At 43.1% G+C, this 24,699-nt stretch overlaps 1 protein-coding gene across 11 annotated transcripts in view; it reads right to left on the bottom strand.

Moving 5' to 3' along the window:
* casz1 (castor zinc finger 1) overlaps positions 1-24,699 on the bottom strand; it is a 183,468-nt gene that overhangs the window by 150,188 nt on the left and 8,581 nt on the right. For 9 of the 11 annotated variants that reach the window (XM_048241665.1, XM_048241675.1, XM_048241676.1 and 6 more), the window contains 2 exons: positions 4,895-4,996; positions 1,856-1,969 (listed from right to left, as the gene is read on the bottom strand). The gene's annotated coding sequence lies outside the window, so the exon portion shown is untranslated. The remainder of the gene's footprint in view (positions 1-1,855; positions 1,970-4,894; positions 4,997-24,699) is intronic. The other 2 variants (XM_048241666.1, XM_048241668.1) reach the window with 1 other exon arrangement.

The following is a 24,699-nucleotide window of genomic DNA, read 5'->3' as shown; positions in this document are numbered from 1 at the left end:
ACCCCATTCATGTTGAGGGGAAGCCATGCGGAGATGGTCATCTCCTCGCCAGCAGCGTCAGGCCGTCTGTTCTGGCAGCGTCTCCAAAAAGGCATGGAGCTGCTGGACAAGGGCCCCGGACCAAGAGCTCGGGGACTCCCACCACTGCTTAGCATACGGCCATGCTTGTTAACCTCAATTTTCTGCCCATTTCCCCTCGCCGAGGAAGCTGGGTTACCTTCCTCTGGCTCTTGGCAGATGTCCTTTTCTGGCAGGAAAACCCTTGAGAGGCTTGACCACACCACATGTGCGGAGGGCGGAGGGCGGAGGGGGGCTTATTCCACAGCACCAACATGGCTTTGTAGTCCTTCTCTAACTCTCTCTCTGCCTCACCAGGTGCCTTCATGACAGACGTTATGTTGCCCACGGCGACCTACCTCTCCCTATCCCCTTAGCAAAACTAACAGCACACAAAGGCAGGATGACTTTAACAGTGGGGGGTTCAGAGGGGACCATTCCTGCTGCCAGCGGGGGGTACTGTGTTTGTTTAGTGGTAAAAAGGCAAGAAGGGACCGGGCAAATTGGCTGTTTTGGATTAACAGTGAACCAGACAGGGGAAGCACAAGTGTGGAATTACTAGAGGCATGTCCGCAGCAGGTTTTCGAGAAAGAGAAACACCGGTCGGATGAGAGAAAGCCAAAAGTATCCAGAATACGAACAAATCCATGACACCTAATACAGCAATTCAACAAACCTCCAGACACATGACTGCTCTCCAAAATATGTAACAATTTAACAATTTATATACAGGCAACGTTAGCTGAGGGGGATGCAGTACAGCAATCATGTCTGGCCTGCCCTCCGCTTTAAAAATAACAGTTGAAAGTGTGCCATCAGCCCATGACAGAGAATGTCTGTAAAGAAGAAAAACGAAGGGGGAGAAAAAAAGCCCTCTCTCTTCATTATAGATTTATAATGAGCTGGCACACCTCTGTCATTTACAAGAGCAAGTCCCCAAACCAAGGCATACAGGCACCTGCTGAATACCCCCGACTCCTGGGCTTCCACAGCTTAATTAATCCAGACCTTGGGGTATCATGACTGCCGCACGTCACTCCTGTGCACGCGTGAGTCAATTAAGCTGTTTCATGAACCAGAGGTGTAACTTTAATTTTGTTCCGTGTTAGTGTTACTGTACAAAACCTTGTGGCTTCTGGTTTTATGCTGTGCGAATACAAAAGAAAGAATAATAAAAAAACATATTGATGGTTTGTCCTAGATGTTCAACTACATCCAATGGTGATACTATCTAAGTCCCACTTGATTTAGCAGCATTCAAGGATGGATGGAGGATGGTATGATAATTAAAACACACATTTGCATTCCTCAGCACCCACTGTATGTGAAAGTATGCACAGTATACAGTACACTGTATATCTCAAACTAGAGTTAGTCACATTAGCGAAGACAGATCTTTCCTTTGGGTGTAGAGGACGACTTACTGTACCTTGCGAGGCTGAATAAGACATACAGTAAATGACAAGCCAAACCACATAGTCATACTATTAGCCTAACATTACTATCCATTCAGTGGCAAGCAAAATTAGCTACTTAATTTGTGAGGATACACTGTACTACAATGTATGCAAGACATACTATATAATGTACAAGTACACTGAAGGACGTTCAGGTAAGAGTCGGTGTGTAACTGAAGCGCTCCGTTTTGCGGAGTTTGAAAATTGTTTTTGAAGACTGGGCGATTTTTTTCAAATGTACGCACAGCTATCACGTCTGGTGTAGCCAGTTCCATTGCTTAAAGTGCGAACGGACCACCTCAGTACATACTGTACCTGCTGTAAAAGTCAAGAAAACTCACCCTCTAGCTGAGGAGATGATTGTAGGTAGATGTCCGCGAGATGTCGGCTACTGCTTCAATCCTTCACTGCCATGTTCCTGCACTCCAGGTGCTTACTCAGTCTGCTCCAGGTAACTGCAACCACACAGGTGCAACACCACCACTTAATGCTAAATCATCTTAGTACAACCCATTCAGAAACACCTGTAAACAACTTAGACTCGGGAGAAAGTAAGGTAGGCAGCATTGTTTCTGTTATTTTCAGGGGAAAAAAGCTTTTCATTCCCTGTGGCAGATTAATATGCAGTTTAATGTCTCTGTTGTCGGCAATGTGTCACATGGTATTCTACAAAAACAACTCCTGCAGTATACTGGCGTGATTACAGCTTTCATTTTGCTGTAAAAATCCACCAAAAGCCCAATTAGGTATTTACAAAGGAAAAATACGACTTTCAATTTCACAAAACAAACCACTCAGTAAGTTAATAAAAGAACATTATCATCCATCTTGTGCTCTTATTAGATTGTGCATTTGTGCATGCTCCCCTTTCAGGAGAAAATAAGCCCTCTGAGTTTCTATAAAAAAGCACTGCAAGGGAGCACTGTGAGCCACAAAAAAATTAAACAGCTTGCCAACACCGCCCGTCAGAATTATAAAATAACGCAAAAGCTTTCAAGGAAAGCCTAGTAATTGAAATATATTCATTTATTTCTTGAAGCAAGGCGTCTCTCCAGTGTGCGGCAAGTACGTGAAACACCTCTTTACGGTCTCTTGTTTTATGAAGAAGAGTGTGCTCATAGTCCTGTGACCAACTTCCATGTAACGGGCCATTGATGGATTGATTGCAGAACAACAACTGTATTTGATAGCAGTTAGATATGTTGGGTGTGTTCAAAACATGTTGGTTATGCCATTATGACTGACATGATTTCACAAGTAATTGTCAGAGTGTGGTGTTATGTCCATTACACAATGAATATCTAAAACACTTTTCCATGCACAAGTCCATACACTACACTCTGCATTTAAAAACCAGTCTATCAATGAGTTCTGGAAAAATGCAACACAACTTCTCGTTCTCTGGATCAGTCTAGTCTAGAAATAGAAACTGGACTGATGACATCTAATTTGCCCCATTTCAAATGTAACTGATAAGTAGACTAAAAAACATTATAAATACAGTAATTATTGTAAGCACTAATTACAAATCCCATTATTATCCTAATGAGTTGAACTCAATACATTTCTTGATATACAGAATTAAATGCGAGTCTCATCTAGCTGCAGTTTAGCTGATGTGGGGCACAAAAGGACACAGTTACCAGGGCAAGAATGCAATGCAACTACAATGCAATGCAAGTGGCAGGTTTTACACTGTGTCCTGTTCTTTTTCTGTTTCAATGTTATAAACTTAATACACGTTATTCCTTTGTGTCAGAATACACCTGCACTGACCTGTCTATTTCCACTGTGTGAATGAAAACATATTAGTGCAGTGAGCACAGCCCAGTGAACTGCTCTAAGTCATACTAATAGAGTGGTATACAGCATCACTTCAAACTAGGCCCACGCTTCCAGGCATCAGAATGTGAATCAGATGTGAATGTGGATTAGATGTGAATGTGAATCAGATGTGGATGTGAATTAGATGTGAATGTGAATCAGATGTGAACACACGCTGCCGGAAAAACATGAGTACATTGGCTCACATCGGCTAATACAACAGAGAAAACACTGAGTAGAAGCCAGTTACACACCAGTGGGTTATGAGCTGCAACATTAAGAGTACTGAGCAGTGACTGGCACTGAAAAAAAAAAAGTTCAGAAAGGAAAAAAATAGGTACGGAAATGACAGTGTCCATGGTTTTCACAAGTCGTTCACAAGTGATCTTCACAAGCATCATGAGCATAGAACACGTGGCATTAATAGTAAACCGGCACAGCCTAATTGAGCATGTGCAAAGGAAATATGCATCATAAATTAATGTTCAAAACAGGTTGAAGCAGAATGTCTTTTCGTCATTTAGAACGAATGTGTGTTTTATACCCGTCTTTTGGCCCAGACAGGGCAAAGAGGGGAAAGGGAAAAATTAAAGAAAACAAAAGCTGGGATGGAAACATTCATTGTGTGTGTTGAGAGACTGCATACTTGTGAAACTTATAAAAAATTCAGTTCATTATGTAAAAGCCGGTTTCCGATGTGTCACAACATGAAGTGGTTTTCAGCACATTTTTTAAGCATGATATCACAAACTGTAAAAATGTACACACCCAACCACCACTTTAAACGAGACAAACAGAAAGGTGCGGATGATTTTGTTTTCCTTGTCTCGGCTGCCAGGACAGAGAATGTCCCTATCATTATTGTGCCATAGCTGTTTTCTGTTTTTTGTAGAACACTATGTTTGCATGTTCAACAGACTGACAGGAACAGAGAAGTGCAGTGCACTCTGGGAGTATCCTAAGGCCACTAAATGAGCTGGGTCAGAGGACGACACCCATAAAATACTCCTGACCACGACGATGACGACTGTCTGTCACTGTCAAACACAAGCAGAGGTATCTCTGTCATTTAAAAGGCTACTCTCCTCCCCCTCACATCTCCCTCTCTCTCTCCATCTTTCTTCTCTCCCCCTCTCCCCCTCTCTCTCTCACTGTTACTTGCCTGCAGACGAGAGGCCTGAGAGGTATTGACATATGCAAAACAGTGTCGTTAAAGCATTGTCCGCATGAATGTTTTAATTAATTCCCCTTCCGCTTCCACCATTCTGATCATTTCAGTGAAACTCATAATAACATCAAGGTAAACGAAAGAGAAAATATTTGTATCATCTCAACTGATCTAACAAGATCCTGTGAGAATACCCTGTTAACTTCTCTTTGGGTTTTGAATTTGTATTAAGTAAATATCAGTATCAGGAGATGTTGAGTCTGAAGTTCAACAGCCCGTTCGACCAGAAATTAATTTTTCCCTCCCCTTAGCGGGTTAGTCAAGACTTACTTGTCAAAAAAAAGCTGAATGACACATCAAATAAAGAGAGGGAGTGTGTTTGCCGTACCGTTGCGTGCCTGGTTACTTCAGTTTTCAGATCCGTGTGTTGCGGTTACATCAGCAGACCCATTATCTGTGGGCTGTAGTTTCACACTCAATCTCTCCAGATCTACAAACAGGATTGAAAAATAGGTCTGAAACACACACACAAAGACCAGGAACTCTGGGCAGGTCCTTTTTTAAATAATGTAATCTATATCATTAGTTGGTAGATCTACAGACTCATGTAAGAATGAGTTTACAAAAGTTCAGAGTTACTCTAAGGTGACACTGTTTGCTGTATTTTTACATATCAAATGGCATACTGCCAAAAACGAGCACACTCTGAGGACTCTAAGCTAACAAGAAAGATGGTCCGATCTAACTGGAAGTTACTTTTAAAGGTAATAAATATGAAAATAAACCCAACGAAAGGGAATATAAAGGAGTCCTTAAAATAGTATTTTACAGATTCCTATTATCAAGCGTAACTTAACATCTTGGTTGTTCCACTAATTGTAATATATACGTTCAGTTCTTCAGTGTCCAAACAAGGTATGATAGAGAATAAATGGTTGGATTAGCTGGCTGGGGTTACTGTAACAGCATCAGAGGTTATTCGTCTGTATTTGACTGCTCTGTGCATACAAACATTTGTATGCACAGTCTCTTCAATATTACTGAGTTAGAAGCCTCATGAGAAAATGCAGTTGCAGGTAAAGCATTTTACTCTAAAAGGAGAAACATAGCTTTATCCCTGAAGAAAAGCAGGATATTCTGAGGTTTTTCATTTATTTAACAAAGACTGCAGCCTTAGTACATTTTGTGAATTCTCAGAGGGAAGATGAGCATGTCTGTGATTAGGCATACATAAGTGGTCTTATTTATTTACATACACGCAGGAATCGACTTGTTTCCCAGCTGGAAGTGGGCTCTGAAACAAGATGTGTGATGAAACTTCAATCTGCTTCCAGATGTAAAATGATCTTGCCCTCTTTTATCTATTAATGGTTTCAAAGGCTTGCCACCGTTATTGCTTTTATTCTCTGAAATAAAACACAGCTGCTCTCTTTGTAGTGTGTGTGTGTGTGTGTGTGTGTGTCTGTGTGTGTGTGTGTGTGTGTGTGTGTGTGTGTGTGTGTGTGTGTGTGTGTGTGTGTGTATGTATGTATGTGTGTGTGTGTGTGTGTGTGTGTGTGTGTGTGTGTGTGTGTGTGTGTGTGTGTGTGTGTGTGTGTGTATGTGTGTGTGTGTGTGTGGGCTTATGTGTGCATAAGGTGGATGTCTGTGTATGTGATTGTGGTAGCTGAAATGAGAGGGTGAGAAAAACAAAGCAAAGACCTGGTGACAAATCTGTTCAGTTTTAGCTTAGGGCTTTTGTTCAACCAAGCATTTAAAATGAACACTATCATAAACTAGAAGGGCACAAACCTTTGCCACAGCCAAAAGCCCTATATCACAATGTTCACTTAAGTCAAGTAAAAAGTAATCATTTGTGGATCCGCCATGTGATTCGGATCCATAATGTAATGGGTTGTTCCTTGGCCCTTGATCCCACCCAGTTTCATAAAAGTCACAGGTTTCGCATGATCCTGCTGGAAAAGGCAAACAAAACAATTCTGATAAAGATCTGACTGACCGAAATGTGAATTTATTAATAAATTGGTTGCACCGCCAAGCAGTGTTGCGCCTTTCTTTTCCTTACCAACCTTACCAAAAAACACAAATTCCTTAGCGGAAGTTTACAAAAGCGGATTTTACAAATCAATACTCTTATCATGCACCTACACTACTGTACATACCCTACCTGCTTTACTGGAAACCATTCTGTCTTCTCTCTTCCACAGAAAGAGATTATCATAATCTAGGTGAGCTGGTCATGCTATGGGTCTTGAATAAATACCGCTCGGACTGAAATCACTTACTGTAATTGAACTGATGGGCCTTGTGCCACTCTTCTTTTACGGGACCATTGAGAAATTATGGATTGAGACGCTATTTCACTATTTTGTACATGGTTCAACGCTATCAGGAAAAAGGGACCGTTAGAGCTTAACATCAAATGTAACAAATGTAAAAAAAATTCCCACGCTTGAAATATAGCAACTGGGGTATGACTGTTTCAAAAGAATATAAATGTGCCAGGAGTGGAGTTGTGGACTTGTTGATTATGCATGCAAAGGGAGCCCTGCTCACTTTTATTGGAAAATTTACACCCATGGTGTGATTTATATAAATCAGTAGTGCCCACAAAGCAGTAAAACTCTAATTGTTTCTTCCGTTTTTAAAGTCTACCGACCATTAGGGATGCAGAGAGTAATAAAGAGGATTTTTAATCAACTCTCTCGAGTTGACGGCTTGACGTGCGAATGGCCCTGCCTGCCGTACGTGGCACCACGACAAACAAAAGAAACAAGAAATGCTTCGCCTTTTCCTTGTATTTAGCCATGTGCCAGCTCAGAGGTGCTACCTCAGGAGATCTTTACAGTAAGCCAGCCTTTTTCACCCTGACTGCCCCCGAGTCCTTTTTCCCCATTTGTGACATCTGCACATATGGGGTCCCAATGGCAAAAGGTTGTTTTCCAAGACTCTGTCAAGTTTCGCACCAAACGAACGAACGGCAATGATTCCAAACAAGCAAGGCTTTTTGAACAGCTGCTGCAAACATTACTTATTTATGTATTACATTTGTTTTTGACACAGTGTTCCCTTTGTGGGGGCTTGTGTGTGTGTTTTTTTTTCTGGGTAAGACACTCAATTTTTAAAAATCCACCGAGAGGAAGGGGACGTGGCACTGGAAAAACACAATCTGGCTGAGCCCAGATCAGAGGCGAATATGAGAACTCTCAATTAAAAACACATGAGATCAGGCAGAAATGAGAACGCTAAAAAATGCTCATCAAACTCCGGGCCCACGTTGCTGTGGATGGGAGAACAGGGAAAGAAGAAAAAGGCAAAAACAAACATTACACGACCACATCAACCTGATAGAACATGTCGGAGAACCAAGAGGCGGGTGCTCTTAATGGTGGGGTTTGCCTCCCTGCTTTCGGGTTTTTTTTTTGGTAATTTCATGAAATACACTCACACATATCCACACCCACATCCACCCACACACTCAAACTCACTGATTCACATTCAAACACACTCACACTCACTGAGTCAAACACACACCCACAAACTCACACACCCATACACATACACACACACACACACGCACACACACACACACACACACACACACACACACATACAGCACACACACACAGTTACTGTTGTTGGAGATCTCCCTCACTTGTCAAAATGTGACCAATATGAAGCATCCTTACCCCATCCCCTGGCAAGACATCAACACAGCATTATTATGAAGTGGTTTCAAAGTGAGTGTGGTGGCACCCAGCAATGCCCTTTGACTGACCCCCCACCACTACCAGCACCACTACCACACCCCGCCCCACACTGGCATCTCTGCACTGACCGCTCCATTTACCCAACTGGACCGGTCCAACACCCACCCCCCACCCCTCCTTGGCCAGAGTGTCTGGCAACAGACACAGTAAATCCTGGAGGTTGCACATGCTGGAGCTTTGGGTAATTAATAAAATCCCCATTACATGCCTTGTGCCCGTTGTTTGCTATTTCAACACCCCATTTGTGCCACGATTACGGCCATTATCAGTCGGCACCATTAATTCTTCCGCCGATGCCAGAACTGCATACTAATAAATTGGGCTCTAAATTTTTTTATTTTTTTTACCTTTCAAGGAGTTGGTGTTGGAGCCAGGCCAGGAAGTGCCACTCCTGATTAGGGGCCTTCTCCTGACTCTGAAAAGGCCCTTTGAATAGGGGCTGCTGCATCTTTGGAGATAGTTCAAATTTCCCCTTTGATTATTCTCTTCCCCACCAAAATGAATCTTTATTAAGCTTAAATCCTAAATAAAATGAAATTAGCAGACTGCAAAATATTGCTTTCTTTTCTCAACGTATTCCCCCGTGCCTCCATGCAAATTATAATGCTTATTTATGCAAATGAGGTGTCGTACTTAATTAGTTTTGCTTGAAGGCATTAAAATACATGTATTCTTTCCCCAAAAATTATTTGTTTTGTTGCTCTCCTCAGTCAAGTTCAAAATGACTGATTATGCCAACTAAAAAGCTTTATTAATTTTATACTTTTTGTTTTTTCCCCCTCTCACTGTCTCTCCCCTGTCTCCTCTAACATTATCATCTCCTGCCTCTGTGGAGGAAGCTGAATTCTGGCTGTGAAATCGAGAGGCTCCTCCAGGCAGGGCGGCTTTGTGCAGCGTGCAGCGAGTGGAGGCTCTGCCAAGCTCCTGCTACGTATCACACACACACATCTCACACACACACACACACACACACACACACACACACACACACACAGAGAGAGAGAGAGAGAGAGAGAGAGAGAGAGATAGACACACACACACACACACACACACACACACACACACACACACACACACACACACACACACTCACACACACACACACACATAAACACAGACATCGAGCACTTCCACTGGTCAGACTACCCCTCTCAAGAGTGACCTCTCTCCCTCTGCCTCCGTCCTTAACCTCTGACATCCTCATAAACATTTCTGGGTCTCAATGAATGTGTGTGTGTGTGTGTGTGTGTGTGTGTCTGCCTGTGCCTGTGTGAGTGTCTCTGTGTGTGTGTGTGTGTGTGTGCTGGTGACTAGTAAGTGACACACACACACACACACACACACACACACACACACACACACACACACACACAGACATACACACACACACACACACACACACTTGCATCAGTTGCTGCATTATTACAGTATACTTCTTGAAGTTCTGGCTGTTTGAATGAGGAACATTTTTATTAGAATAATTACATCTTTCATTTCATCCACAAACCAGTTTGACTCGTTCCATGTTCACACAAGACATTTTGTTTACATACATACATACATACATACATACATACATACATACATACATACACACACACTGCTGCTAACATCAGAGTAAATTCAGGACTCTGTCAAGGTCTTGGGCTGAGGTGCCCTGATCTCTTTGACGACTTTTGATGGCGGCGGTTTTTGACCCTTATTTTAATATTTGTTTAAAAGGATTTTCAGCGTTGGCCGTAAATTGTCCTCTCTCTGCCGTTTTTACTCTGCGGCCGCTGATTTACAGCCGGACGCTGAGTGGCTATCGAACAGCAAACTGCCTCATGTCATCGCAGAAGGTGTCGGATCCATGGCGCAGTCAAATTTATCAACGGAAAACGTCAGTTGCACCTCTTGCCCCATGCGGGAAAAACCTTGAGCGCAACAAGAGGCCACTCTTTTGTTCTCCGCATGATTGCTCTATCAATATTTAGAGTGTCCTCCGCAAACCAAGAAGGCTGAAATAGCATAATCCACAAAGTTGAGCCACTACCATCATTGTGCTTCCACCCCTTAAACAAACACACATACACACATACATACACATAACCAATTTGATTTATGGAGAGGATGCTACAGCCATTATAGCATTTTTATTATTATTGTTCTTTCAAGGCTAATGCAACAATAGATTTTTGCATGATTGATGCTTTACACTAAACATTAGAGGATTCCATTAACATAGCACAGGCAAGCTAAATGGCCAAGACTTTGATTATTGCTACATTTCCTTGCCTTCTGCATTCTGATCAAAATATCTCCATAACTGTAATTCTTGATAAGTGCTTGTATCGCTTAGATTGCCCCTGGAATGAGATTAGACCTGACTGGCTGTCCGCATGTCGTTGGCAAGAGAGCGTCCGTTTCATTAATCTGCTCACAGAGCCAACGGCAAGTTCTCCTCAGGGGTTAGATTAGAACCAAAACAGCCGTTCCCCAAGAACTCGCACTAAATCAATTGACTTTGAAAGTTCTAGTCACATCTGAGTCACTGTCAGGAGACACATAGAGGAGGGGGATGGACCGCCCCCGTTCTTTTTTTTCTCCAAAACATGAAACTCTAGGACATTTGTGGTGGGGCTCGTAGTGAGGTAGGTGGTTGTGTTGGGGTGGCGTGTGTGATTGGAGGGCAGCACTATGCAGTGACTTCAATCAGTGCAGGAAAATGTCATTTGTCATTTGTAAGAACTCTTTTTCTAACATCTCCACTTCTCATCCCTTCTGCACTGCTTCCACTAGCTGTTAGAGGCCGGGTTCTAACATACATGTTCCCCCCCCCCCTCCGAAACAAATCTGTGAGCAAAACGCTCCTGCATAGAGCGCCAACGGCTAATTGGGACCTTGTGTGGGGGCTCTCCCGGGAGCAGTAGCACTAGTGACCCAGATGAACGAATCCTTTCGTTTCGTTTCGCTTCATTCCGTTTCCACCCTCACTATCTGTTGTTATTGTTGTTGGTTTTCCACTCTGAAGTGTGTTTGGCCTCCTGTGAGGAGGATCATGGGTAATAGGTGTATTGGGTGAGAGGCTTCCAGAAGGCTGTCAGCTATTTGTCTGGCCAGCCAAGTTTGTTTGGGTCAGCTTCTCAGCATGCGTACCATCGACACAAGATGTAGTCTTTGTGATGCCAGTGAGGATGGGTTGGTGATTGTGTGGACAGATTTGTGTGTGCTTAGTTGTTTATGGCTGTGTGTGTGTGTGTGTGTGTGTGTGTGTGTGTGTGTGTGTGTGTGTGTCTGTCTGTCTGTCTGTGTGTGTATCTATGCGCGTTCAAGAGGGGGGGGTGAGGAAGAATGGAGTGATGAGTGTGTCTGCGCAATCTCCTACTCATGTTGTGGCGATGCACCGGTAGTGACGGGCGCAGTGCCAACTGATCCTTTGCCCAAAGTGCTAATTTTGTGCCAGTCTTGTGCGCAGAGGGCTGTTATTACCTGGAGATGTAAACTGGAAGCTATGTCTCACAACAACAAGATTCTGTCATAAAACTGCGTTTTGGGGCAGGATCCTGTGAATGGATTGGACATATTAATGAGCTCTTGGAGGGGCATGGCAATTTTCCACATGTATTATGGAAAGAACAAAATCTTGGCAAAACACCTGGTGCACTCCCGGGGCGAAGGTGCTGTGATAATAATTAAAAAAAACACACACACACAGTGACAGGGGGATCATCAAAGTCCTCGTTTTTGTTCACTACAGAACTATTTCTTATCCAGCAGAGGACATAGCTTTAAGCATAAAATACTTTCTCAGAGTCCTCCCTAGTTAAAGCACAAGCCAAAGAAGTCACACTGAAAACAGCACTGCCAAAGACACTCCACAGACAGAATTGTCACTGCACACTGACTATTACACATTAAACTACCCCAGTTCATTTCCTAATAAAATCAATGACTCCAATATGTTGCAGCGAGATTTAATATGCAAAGGTCGTTTAAGACGTGTCAACATATCCAATGGGCCAATATTCCTATATGAGCAAGAGCAAGTGAATCTTTTCTTGCGTAAGGCTATGGCTGGAGGCCTTTATTCATATGTTTGGTCTTTTTCACATTGCAATTTGGCTTGAAAAACAAGTCGGAGCACCTAATTCAAGGAACAGTTGGTTCTGTATGTGAATTCAGTACATTTTTTAAATGCACATCACCCAATGGAAAAACAACCCGCAGTTACGCAATGAGTATCTGTCTGCGTTGGCAAGCTCACATTTTTTTTTTTTTGTCAAAGAAAACACTTCAGATGAAAATCTTTATTCTCACACAAAAGAGGCTGTCGTCTGGGAGGCTGGTGTTTTTTGCAAAACACAACATCACAAGAAGAGGCCCTTTTAGTTGTGTGTAATATGCACATGTGCTTAGTGTCTCACTGTGTGTGTGTGTGTGTGTGTGTGTGTGTTCAAAAAATGAAAAGGCCTTAAATGAAAGAGAAGAGGGCATCTGGTGGCTTATTTCATGTGGGTTGCACAGTGGCTGCCGAGCTCTACTGAGTGTGAAAAGCTATCTGCCAGGACTCATGTTTCCGCAGGCCTGGAGGCCCCGACTACCCTTGCCCGACTCAGGGGCACGCAAGAAACGCTTTCTGTCCCAGAATTTCACAAATGTCCGGTTGCATCCACATCACTTGCCACCGAGTGCTGAGGCCCCAATCAATCAAAGGCAGAAAAATTAAGTAAATGAACTCGTTTCGGGTCATGCGCTGAGCAATTTGACAGCAATCCGCAGAGATAAAATATGTGCTTTCAGGGGGGGGGGGGAGTAAACAAAATGTCTTGTGTGAACATGGAACGAGTCAAACTGGCTCGTGGATGAAATGAAAGATGTAATTATTCTAATAAAAATGTTCCTCATTCAAACAGCCAGAAATTCCAGAGGTATATAATAATGCAGCAACTGATGCTGTTTAAAGTGTGTGTGTGTGTGTGTGTGTGTGTGTGTGTGTGTGTGTGTGTGTGTGTGTGTGTGTGTGTGTGTGTGTGTGTGTGTGTGTGTGTGTGTGAGAGAGAGAGAGAGACTGCGTACGTGCATATTGCTTTTTGCAGCTGCATTATGCTGTACGTTCATGTCCTGCAGTATGTCATTGCTTTATATTGAGTCAAGACTATTTAATGTCTTTAGAATAATTCAATTTTAAGAAAACATCAAAAAGACTTCATTCAGAACAAGAGACAATAAGACATTTCCGATTTTAGGATAACGCTTTAACACTTTAATCTTGTTGTATACAAATATAGCTTATTTCTAGTCACCAGAGATTATGCTTTTTTAAAGATGGTTATCAATCTGTGGTCATTTGATATGGGGCAATTCTAAGAGCACAATGGTTTGTCAGCTTGATTTCAGCCAAAGGAGAAGGATGAAATGTTGAAGAACCACAGCACTTTCATCTGGCTCAACAGCAAGATTGTACTGCACCTTGACTTTCCTTCTCCTCCCTCCAGCAGATTTCTGAAAATGCGATACGGAACCTGATATGAGTACAGAGGAGTATAAAAGTGGAGAAAAGTGAACTCCAGGGCGAAACTTTAAAAGGGAAGGAAAAAATTAGCTTCCTTTGATGTCGAAATAAAAACAAAACACTGAAGGATACGACTCCGAAAGTGGGCTAGGCATAAATCTACATGGGCAATGTCTTCCGCCATTGTAAAGTCACCCATTCGTGACTTTTTATGATGTTTTTATCCTCTGTAGCAGTTACGGCACCTTCCTCTGACTTTTTTATGAAGATTTTCTGCTCCTGCTCAAAAAACTGCATTACAAGGCCTGTATTCGGTATTTATACCAGTCCTGTCACCTGGGCATGTATACAACTATGACTCCTTCTGCACAGTCTGTAGAAGCAGCACGACACGTGGATGATCCCTTAAGCTGTTTTATTCATGACGGTCGCAAAAATTAGCAGATTAGTCATGAAAACTTGAAATAGTCTGCCTTTAGAAACGGCGTGAAAAAAGGAGGGAGGAGGAGAAAAAATTAAAAAAAGAAAGGGAACATCATTTTGGCTTTTACGAGAGCCGCAAGAATTTGGGGGAAAACAAAACGCTTGTCAGGACTGGAGAAGTGGCGGCATGGGGATTTTCTGGCATGGCCCATGAAAAGTCATAAAAATATTTTCCCTTTTTATTTAATGTCGCCTATAATTCATTGCCAGGAAAGGCTAATCAATAGCACCTTAATGAAAACTTGAGCCATATTTTATTTTGCCGCAGAGAAGCCCGAGATCAGCATTTGTTGCCTTGTTGTACTCTGGTTCTGCCCCTGGGCTGTGTGACAGATGTGCATCATTCTCCCAGATACCTTCAATATTTGCACTCTTCCACCAGAATTGCTTTATCAACTTGCCAAAACAGTGGAGACGGAGGGTGGGTTGCTTATGCTGAGCTCAGACATAAATAAACAAATAAATAAATAAATAAATAAACAAATGCTAAAAAAGATTAGAAGTGAGATCCGTATTGCACTGCTGCTTATGGGGGTCTGTGAGGGCTGTGTGTCACTGAGACCCAATGCACAAGGACAGCTTTTATCACCTACTGTACAAGAGGCTGCCTATCACAACAAGCATACTATCTAAAAAACAACAAAAGCACACAGACTTTCTATACGTAGTCAGTGAGCTGAGAAAATGTAGATTCCTCTGAGATGGAAGTAATTCTTTCATGTCCCCACATGCTCTTATAAGTGCAATACATGAAGGAAGAAAACAGTCCTAGATTAAGATCAAGGATCTTGCTTTTTTGTGTAATTATCCCTTTTAAAAGCATGGCACAAAGTCTGTATTTACTTAAATCAGTGTGAGACACATGCTCTGAAGATGCATGAATTTGCCAAAGGGATGTGATGAGTGACATTGGGAGAGATTGGTAAATTGTAACACTAATTGTTTCCAGGCCCGTCCCATTGTACAATGCACATGACAACATTCAAAAATTATGGAGGGAAAAGACCATTTTCCATGCACCAGAGGACACTGCCAATGAACTGCTATTGACCTTTCCAGAACTTTTCCATTCAATTAATCAAAACATAACTTTTCATATTGAATGGCTTCATATCTTAAGCCAGGCTGAAGGAGGGAGGAGAGAGAGAGAGAGGGAAAGAGAGAGAGAAAAAAAGAGAGAGAGGGTGGAGACAAAGACTGCTCCGTCAGTACTCAGAGTCTGTTTACCAAAAGCGCAATTCCCTCACTTAGACAACAGTTATTCATCAAACAAGAAACTAATAACTCAAAGGTCAAGTCATAAAAAGACAATATCAGTCTCCTCCCTGATGCTCTCTGCATTAGTACACAGGAATCAAGCCACAGTGGGACTCTCGGAGAGAGGAATAATGCTGTAGACTGGTACTGTAGGCCATTTTCTATCACATCATCTTTGCAGTGCCCTGACATTTAAAGAAAACAACGAGACCATAACACACAAAATGTTACCAGATCCAACTATTTCAACTGACTGTGTGACACCTAAAATCTTATCTTGATTCTGACAGACTGAAAGAATCAAGAAAAAAAAAAAAAAAAAAAAGTCCTGAAACCGTCACGTCTGGGTCATAATCATAATCACTCTCCTCATCTGATGCCGGTGCCTCTCTGAACTAATGCCCCGGTGGCCCGTCAGGGGCCCGTGCAAACTGTCCACCAACTGAGCTCAGCTCTTTGCATAGATTTGCATTGTCAGGATGCGGCAAGGGAGGGGAGACCTGACGAGGGAGAGTGCACGTGAACAAGAGAGAGAGAGAGAGAGAGAGAGAGATGCCGTTTGATGCAAAGAGAGCTGACAGCCTCTCCCACACGTCAATCCAATCTGAGCGAGGGCACACGCCCGGTCTCCACCATCTCCTCCTCTATTCCACTTGGGAGAGGAGCGGAGCCCGCAGAACGGCAGGTAATTACATCGCTAATGCCAGCCAGAAATACTGTAAAATGTCATTTCACAAATATCTGGATAGAGGCATAGAGACAATTGTTTTACTAATTTAGATTCAGCTCTGTGCCTTGTGATTCTCCATTGAAATCCATCCCCAAAATCAGCTAAAAAAAGATCTTATCAGCTCATGTGAATTAGACAAGCTAAATTGTCTCTAATATCTGCCTCTAATAGGCAAAGTGCACTTTGAAGATAAGAAGCCATCAGATCTATGAGCATATCAGGGTTTTGACCCAAACTTGACATTTTCTGTAAGCCTGTGGTCTACGCGGATAAAGATGGCCCTGGTGGGCTTTGTGTGTGTGTGTGTGTGTGTGTGTGTGTGTGTGTGTGTGTGTGTGTGTGTGTGTGTGTGTGTGTGTGATCGGGGGGAAAAGGGTGATGGCGAGCAGCTGAGAGTGTGTTATTGTGGCCATGGCACACACCCACACACACACACACTATGAGAGCCAGTGTTTACTCCCATCCCTCAGGCCATTTGTTTGTCGCACTTCCTTGCCCCGGAGCGGCGGCATGCATAATGCAGACATGAAAATGTTAACAGTGGCAAATAAAATCGGCAAGGTGCCCCCACAAATCAGGCCAGTTTAGGGGCACGTTTAATCATTTCTCTGCGTTGGGGAGGAGCTGCAGCGATTTACTGTGACATTTCCAGGAAGATCAGGACCCCATTTTTTCCTGGGCCTTCCATAGCCTTCCACATGACCCCCACTTATGTCGCTCTACCCCTTTATTCCCAACTGTGAGCCCTCCCATCGCCAGAGAACGAACACACACACACCCTGTCTAAAAAATCCACTTCCCTTGTTTCATATGCTGCTCAGAAAACCAAGTTTGACACAGAAAGACACATTCTGAAATTATATTTCACAAATATTTGTCAGACATTACATGCAGAAAAACATGTACGATACACACACACACACACTGCACTGGTAGTATTTGAAATACCTGTGTGTAAACATATAGACACAACAGCGATACGATCAAGGGCCCTGCATTGCCGAAGCGCACTGCAAGCCGATGACAAACAAGTAGCAGCACCATATGGCGTTGTCAGGGAAAATAAATAATTTAAAAAATTCATGTGCAGAGCACACAAGCGACCACAGAAATACCAACACAGGCCCCCTCATACTTAACCCTGCTAATAAGAACCCGCGGGGGTGTTTGGGGAGAGCGAGGGAGCGATAGAGGAGGGGGGGAGAGAGAGGGAGAGAGAGAGAGGCCAGACAGAAAAAGAGAGAAAGATAGAAACAGAGAGAGACAGAGAGAGAGAGAGAGAGAGAGAGAGAAAGAGAATCACAATTCCTCTAACTGGATTGAAGACAGCTTCAGAGGGACTGGCAACTGTCTCCGGCCCTGAGTAGCGAGTCAGTGGCTCGCCACGATGCTATCTGCCGTGCCTTTCAGCACTTCCTGTGTGTGAGGCCGCCTAATCAAATGAGCTGTGGCAAAGACCTGCCTGTGCTTTTAGTGTCCAGCTACTGTCTATGGAAAAACACGCAACGTCTGTGGAGCCCTGCACACTTTATTTTCTTAATTTATTTATTCTTTCAAAGGCTCGTCTCCCCTGAGGAGAATTCTGTGTGGCTTGAGTCATCATTGTTCCAAGTCTTTAGATTAAACACACACACACATGGTCACACACACACACACACACACACACACACACACACACACACACCAAGAAGAGCTTGTGGCAAGGTTACGGTCAGCCAGACGAGGGGCACTCGTATTCTGCCAACCTCGCGAAAAACTTGCAGAGGGCTACGGAGGTGGGGGCAGTGTGGGGGTGGTTGGGATGCTCCGTGCTGACATGGCAGCCGTCACGTCACAGCAGCCGCACAGAGTGATGCGCCCAGACAGCCTCGGCACATGGAGAGAGGAGCCAGAGAGAAAGAGAGAGAGAGAGAGAGAGAGAGAACCAAAGAGAGAGAGAGAGAGAGAAGAGAGTCCGCAGCCCAGCGCTGAAGAGATGGGGGCCAAGGGGGAGGAGTGGGTGGTGTTGGTGATGGTGGTGATGGTGGCTTGGGAGGGCTGGGGTGGGTGCTTGAGGGACCCTTGGGCAGGGCATTCATGTCCAACAGGATGACGGAAACTTGTAAATGCACAGCAGCGAAGGAAGGGCCGAGATCCTCTGAGAGATCTGAGGAGACTGATTAAGCCCCACGGTGCCGGTGAAGGGGGTTAAAAAAAACTGATTACAGGACATCTCTGTGATGGCGAGTTACTGGTTAAAAAAAATCTAAATCGGTTAGTTCAGAGGGGAGGGTTTGGATCAGAGGCTGAACACATGAAAACCATCTTCCCATATAATGGGGGGCGAAAAGGGCTTGTTTCCCTGGGACTACTGGGCTTAAAGCACTGTACCAGACATGTGCTGTGCAGTCATCTTTTTTCCTTTTCCTCGGAAAACACAGCCTTTAATAATTGCTCGATGCACCACAAACCAAACTTCCATTACACTTATTGTGTCATCATGTCAAGTATTTTTAAAATGGTGCAGTTTGTTTGACTTTTAATAAAAATAAATTAGTAACTTGCCTTCTGTGGCCATCCAATAACCTCCCACAGTGGTGGAGTGGTACTTGTCGAACATCTGGGATCTGACGAATGAATTTGGAGCCTAAACAGCCTACTGTACATTACGCATCAACAAACTGACTTCCGGCTCCCACTGAGCAGTGTATAAGCAATGACATCTACAGTGAAGTTATAACCCTACTATTAGTTTTTATTTGCTAGAAATAACTCGGTTTTGTACATTCACTTCATATCACTTTTTGCTATCCACACTAAAATTTAACTAGCGCACTGTTCTGGGCCTCTCAAAATGCTGTAGTTTGGTACTGGACATGTTGATGTGAGAGTCATGAAATTTCCATGGTGACACTAAAAGTTTTGTTAAGTAGACATATATCTGAAGCGCTTCCACACTAATCTAAAAGCGAGTGCCGATGCCGTATAAGCCATTCCATACTCATAACAATGACAAGATGCCCCACTCTCCCAACAAACATGTGGAAACCATCATCATCACCATCATCCAACTTTCTCATCAGTCGATGCCTATGACAACAACAACAAATTTTAAAGCATCTGACAGTCAAAAGCATAAAGGGGCTCTTTGGAGGACTTTAAAAACGGGTGATGCATTCCGTGCCCGGCCATCAGGGTGATTGTCTCACAAATGGGACGCTTCGCGTACTGGTCCTGTCAACGTTGCATGACTTGTAAAATCTCGGGGTTTAAAACAATGCATTGATGTTTACTGTGCGCATCAGGACAAGGCAAGGCGATAAGGGGTTGGCAGAAGAGGGGGAAAAAAAGTAAGTGGCCCAAGTTGTTCTACATCCTCAGTAAATCATAGCCACTTTATTGCCTCTAATAAGTTGATGCAAGGCCATTTTTCTTCCTGACCATCGTTCAAACATTTAAGGCATATTTACAAGGAACTTGTTAAAATATTTAATAATATTTAGTGGCAATTTCGAAGCGGCCTGTCAGTGCTGAATTTATGGCAGTTAAGTGTTTAAAAAGGCGATGACATGAATAACAAACTGTCAGAACGTACTCATTTGCATAGACAGGCCATAACTCTAATACCTTGCATTAAAAAAAGAGGTTTTTAACAAAACGAGTCATAAAGTGGGGGAGCGCTCAACGTGAGTGATGGTGGAGACTCCTCCGCAAAGTCGCGCAACAGGGACGCGCAAAGGCCCCTCCGCTACTGATGCTGCCGAGATCATGTCAGCCAATAAAGGGACATATATCCTCCTGCTTTGACTTATTTATCCCACGCCGATGAGCTCAAGATGGAACGTCTCCTATAGGGTATTTTAATTAATTGTGATAAAAGGCTAATTCTAAAGCGCTGCCGCTGACAGTGGGCCCGGTGACCGCTTTCGCCACAAATCACGCCCTGTGTCAAATATTTTATCCATAACTTTCTAATTTAAAGTCTTCCAGCCGTGAGGTATTTGTTGCTGGCGCCTCTCGAGCCAAACCCGACATAAAACACGGGCGCGTCGCTGATTAAGATCGCTGCGTGAGCGGTTTCCGAGTGGCGGGGCCGGAGATCTGTCTCCTGTGTCGGGGCACAATGGTCTTGCCGCTGATTGGCTGCATTCAATTCACTTCCACCTCCGCGTCTCCCGAGCCCCAACACAGACCCTTTTGACCTGGCGGTGGCCTGCCTCTCCTAGGCTGGGAAAAGGCCCCCGTTGACACTGATTGCGCAGCTGTGAGTAGTCTCTCCCTGGTGCCCTCTCAGCGCAACTCTAATTAATAGCCAATTCATCTTCTCTGATCTGAGTCTGCACGCGCCGTAATATATGGTTAGTTTGGCGAGCAAGCTATTAAAGTGTAATAACCAAGTACAGGCACTCGATTTGGGAAGAGTAGCACCTTCTTACCATGAAGAGGAAACAATTAATTTATTTGATGATCCACCATAAGCCAATCGCTTGCTGGCATTCATTTGGGTACCAGTAATGCCCTTTGGGCTCACAGAGGCTCCACCGGCGGTGACATTTTCGGGGGTTCAAGGAGTTTTAGGTGCTCCTTATGCTCCGCATATACAGTTACGTTATTTCCATCTAATCCGTCCTGTCACACCGGCCTGTCCCCCACGACAGAACCTGCCTCTCAAAATGACCACCGCCAAGGTAAAGAGTTCATCAGTGCAAAACCCTTGCTCATCTTCTGTTACCATGCCACCATTACCATGCGGATATCCCCACCTGAAGGTCGCACATATTTTATTTCCGATGTGCAATTGGGCACCATGCAGAGGACACTCTTGCTTGGAATAGCTGTGTGTGAAAGTGTCCATTAAGATGCATCACAATAAACAGCGGCGCACTATATCTCTGCACTGTCAGGCCGGCGGTAATAAAAACCAGGGATCGGAGAGGCAATTCCCTCCGTTTCCTTCCTGTAAGAGGATTTGACACGGGCAGGTGAGGGACTGAGCAGATGGGGTCACATGGTTCCTGGTACCAGGGCTGTTCACATGTCAGTGAGGTAGATATCCTGCAGGCCTCGACCCAGGATGTGCTCCATGCAGAACACAAAGAGCGGTGCTACAGCAAAGACAATTATTTCTGAATTACACTCTAAACTCTTCCTCCTTAACAGGATCCCCAGAAGGAAGATGGAACTGGCCGCTTCCCAAGAATGTCGACTAAACACCGGCCCAAAACCCTGCCTGTTGTGCGGAGCCTGAACTTATCGCAGAACGAGGCATTTCATGTTGCGCTTCACAATTCATGAATTGAGAAAGGAGACAGGAGGCAGGGAGAGAAAAACAACGCAATGCATTTCCAGGAAATTTTAATGAACGATCACTTGAAAACACATTGTCTTTGCTTTATTTGGTGACTATAAACCATGACGGCTTCTACCTAACCTCTGTTATTCGGGGGAAACAAAGACAAGGGGAAAAAACACTCGCATGAATAATAATCAGCTTGGTATTTCACGATTGCAAGAAAAGGGAAAGAAAAAACAACAACTAAAAATTCAGAAGACTCAGGATTCAGCCTGGGCCCATGCCCACCTCTCAAGCAAAACCTTTTAAACCCATTATTCTTTTTGCTAGAACTAATAACGTTTTTGTCTCTGCAGCTTAAGACCCTAATTGACTAGTTTTTTTTGGAGGATAGCCCAGATGGAAAAATAAGTACCCCTTAAAGACGCGTCCCCACGCTTAAAGTCCCTTATTAATTAAACTTTCACCAAGTCAGAGGTTTTTATTAAAAAAAAAAAGATAAAGTCTACTGCCCCTAAAACCGACCTTCACTATTGTCTAAGAAGGTAAAATGTTTCTGGGAATAGAAAAAAGACCTTGCCATTTTAATACCATTCATTTAAAGTCAAGGGACTAAAACACAGCTGAGAATAAAATGCATCAGACTAATTAGAGAAGGGTTTTTAGTCACATTAAGAAACATCATAAAGTTCTGCACTTCTCAGAAACTTTTATCATAATACCCTCACTTCTCTACTTCTCTACAACTACAGACACAGTCACACAGTCAATGTAATCTATCTTCCCATTCAGCCTACATTGGACATGGACTACGGTAACATTAAAGCTTTATTATATACACAAAGGACGTCTCACTCTTGACAGTTCACTGTGTGGAGTTGTGGCCCAAGTGCCATTCACTCTGGCATGATCAGTCATCCACTTGATCAATCTATTCATTTACACTGTGCTATTAGCCAAAGAACAATGTTTACTAATCAATGGCAAACGCTGCTTGCTGTTGATCCTTGCTGTACTTGGGATACCATGGTCAAGTGTTAGCTTTGGACTGATTAAGCCAAACAACATTTGTTTTTTCATTCTCAGGTGAAGGTCTGAGCCATGACACAGGGGGAAGAAGAAAAAAATATGTAAAACATCCGTAGACTACATGTGACTGTAACTGACTGTGGTGGTGAACTCTGGGAAATGTAGTGCGAATGAGAAGCAGACTGGATATTAAGCCAAGCGAAACACATGTCTTTCCTGTGAATCTCTATACATGCTGTATAACACTATCAGTGGACTCAAAATAGCTCAGCTAAAGAACAAGCTGACCCATTAAGGAGCTGGAATGTAGCTTTAACAGAGACTGACAGCCAGGTCTGTTTCTGGTCCCTAAACCCCTAATAAACTGGCTACTTACCTCCTGGTATATAAAAGCAATGAGGCATTCTTAAATGAAAATCAATCAGCATGGCACTGACTCCTACCACACACAGGCACACACACAGAATAAAAAGTTTATCCACAAAACTGCCAAATGCGTGTGTTCTAATAAATCCAGTCACTTATTATTTCAAACTGATAAATGTTATCTCAACGTTGCCTTATGTTATCTTACATTGTCTTTTTTTTTTTCAGTAATACTCAAAACAGGTCATCAAGTTGACAAAACAAAGCTCTCCACCCTTCATCACCTCCACCCTTGCTAAATACGGTAGAATGCTAAGGTGTGGCTACAAAATAAACACCAAAAAATGTGCTCCTGTGTTTTCCCCATATTCCTATTGTGAAAGTATCACATGGTCTTGTATAAGTGCATTTGGCATTGTTCTGAGCATGCAACTGCACTTGTTCAGACCTTTAAAACAGGCTGATAAAGAGGCAGGGATATCAGGTGATTTTCAGGATTATTGTTGATGAAATTAAAAAAAAGGTCTCTTTAAACAGCATTTGTACATACTGCAGAACAAGTAATTCTGTCAATGCATGACACATATTGTCATAAAAAGTAACCTCTGGCTTTAGTTTACACTAAATGTTTTCTTGCTTTTTAGCAGTTTCTTTAATGTGGCAAAAATGTTTATTTCTTGACCATTTTCTAAATACACAGCTTTCAAAGGGAGACTTTGGTTGATAGGCGGACTGCACTAGCTTTCTCCTTATAGTCTACTGGATAATAAAAGTGAACTTTTTAAGTAAAAAATACGACCAAATCTATTGGAACAGTATAAAGGCTAATGTTTTGACTAAATCTTCCCTCTACCTAGTTTCCTCCATTTTTACTGACAACATGACCTGATGAAACAGTCAATTCTGGTGTCAACCCCATAGAGATGCACACAGTAAATTGTAGCCTATCCTGTGAAATTGCACCGTAAATGAAATGGCTTGCCCCTAACTGGAGATCTTTAGCCTGCCGAGCATCCCTTTTAGAGAGTTCAATTACAGGGTTCTATGGGCATATAACAGTTTCCAGACTGTGAAACTGGTAGCGGAATGACTATGTAAAAAAGAGAGAAATATGAGCAAAAGCAGAAACGGCCTGGGAGCAGTAAACAGCTTTATTAGGCTGCCTCGAAGGGGACTGTGAGAGACAGCCGAGACTACAGGGAGGAGCAGATCCGCCAGGACAGAATCTTAAAAACTGCCATTTCACAAGGATCTCCTCGGCAGTTATTCTGCTTGATAAACAACGCGGGCGTGTTCCCCCAATTTTGTCTTCCCTTCAGTTTATCTGTTTTCTGCTAACGAGATGTCACTAATACGTTCTGGAATGCTGGTTGAGCAGTGGATTTGATTGGCCACGAGGAACTTAATCATGTATGGCAAATGTGTGCGGACAGCTCCTTAGCACCGGATTTTGTGAACAAACATACTTGTTGACAAGACTTTTTTTCAGAGACAGAGTTTCGCCGTTTCCGCCAAGCTTTAATCTCCAATCAAGAGCGATGAAACGTTTCCACAATGCCACATCCGTTTACCAATCTATCAAGCTCCTGTTAGTTAGATTGCATATTTTCCTTCAATTAGTTAAATCATGGGGACACAGCGGGGGAGAGAGAAAAAAGGTACTTCCCAACAGACAGCATAATTAAAACAAAAACTGTCTTCTTGCCTGCATTTAGAAAAAAACATGTCTGATTGTGTACCTGTGCTCCTTTTAACTAATTAAAATGGCAAATCAAATAGTGTAAGATGTGTA

The sequence above is a fragment of the Alosa alosa genome, chromosome 4, assembly GCF_017589495.1.
Source record: "Alosa alosa isolate M-15738 ecotype Scorff River chromosome 4, AALO_Geno_1.1, whole genome shotgun sequence".
Taxonomy (NCBI): Eukaryota; Metazoa; Chordata; class Actinopteri; order Clupeiformes; family Clupeidae; genus Alosa; species Alosa alosa.
The sequence above is the reverse complement of the archived record's forward strand: the minus strand, read 5'-3'. Positions and strand labels throughout refer to the sequence as shown.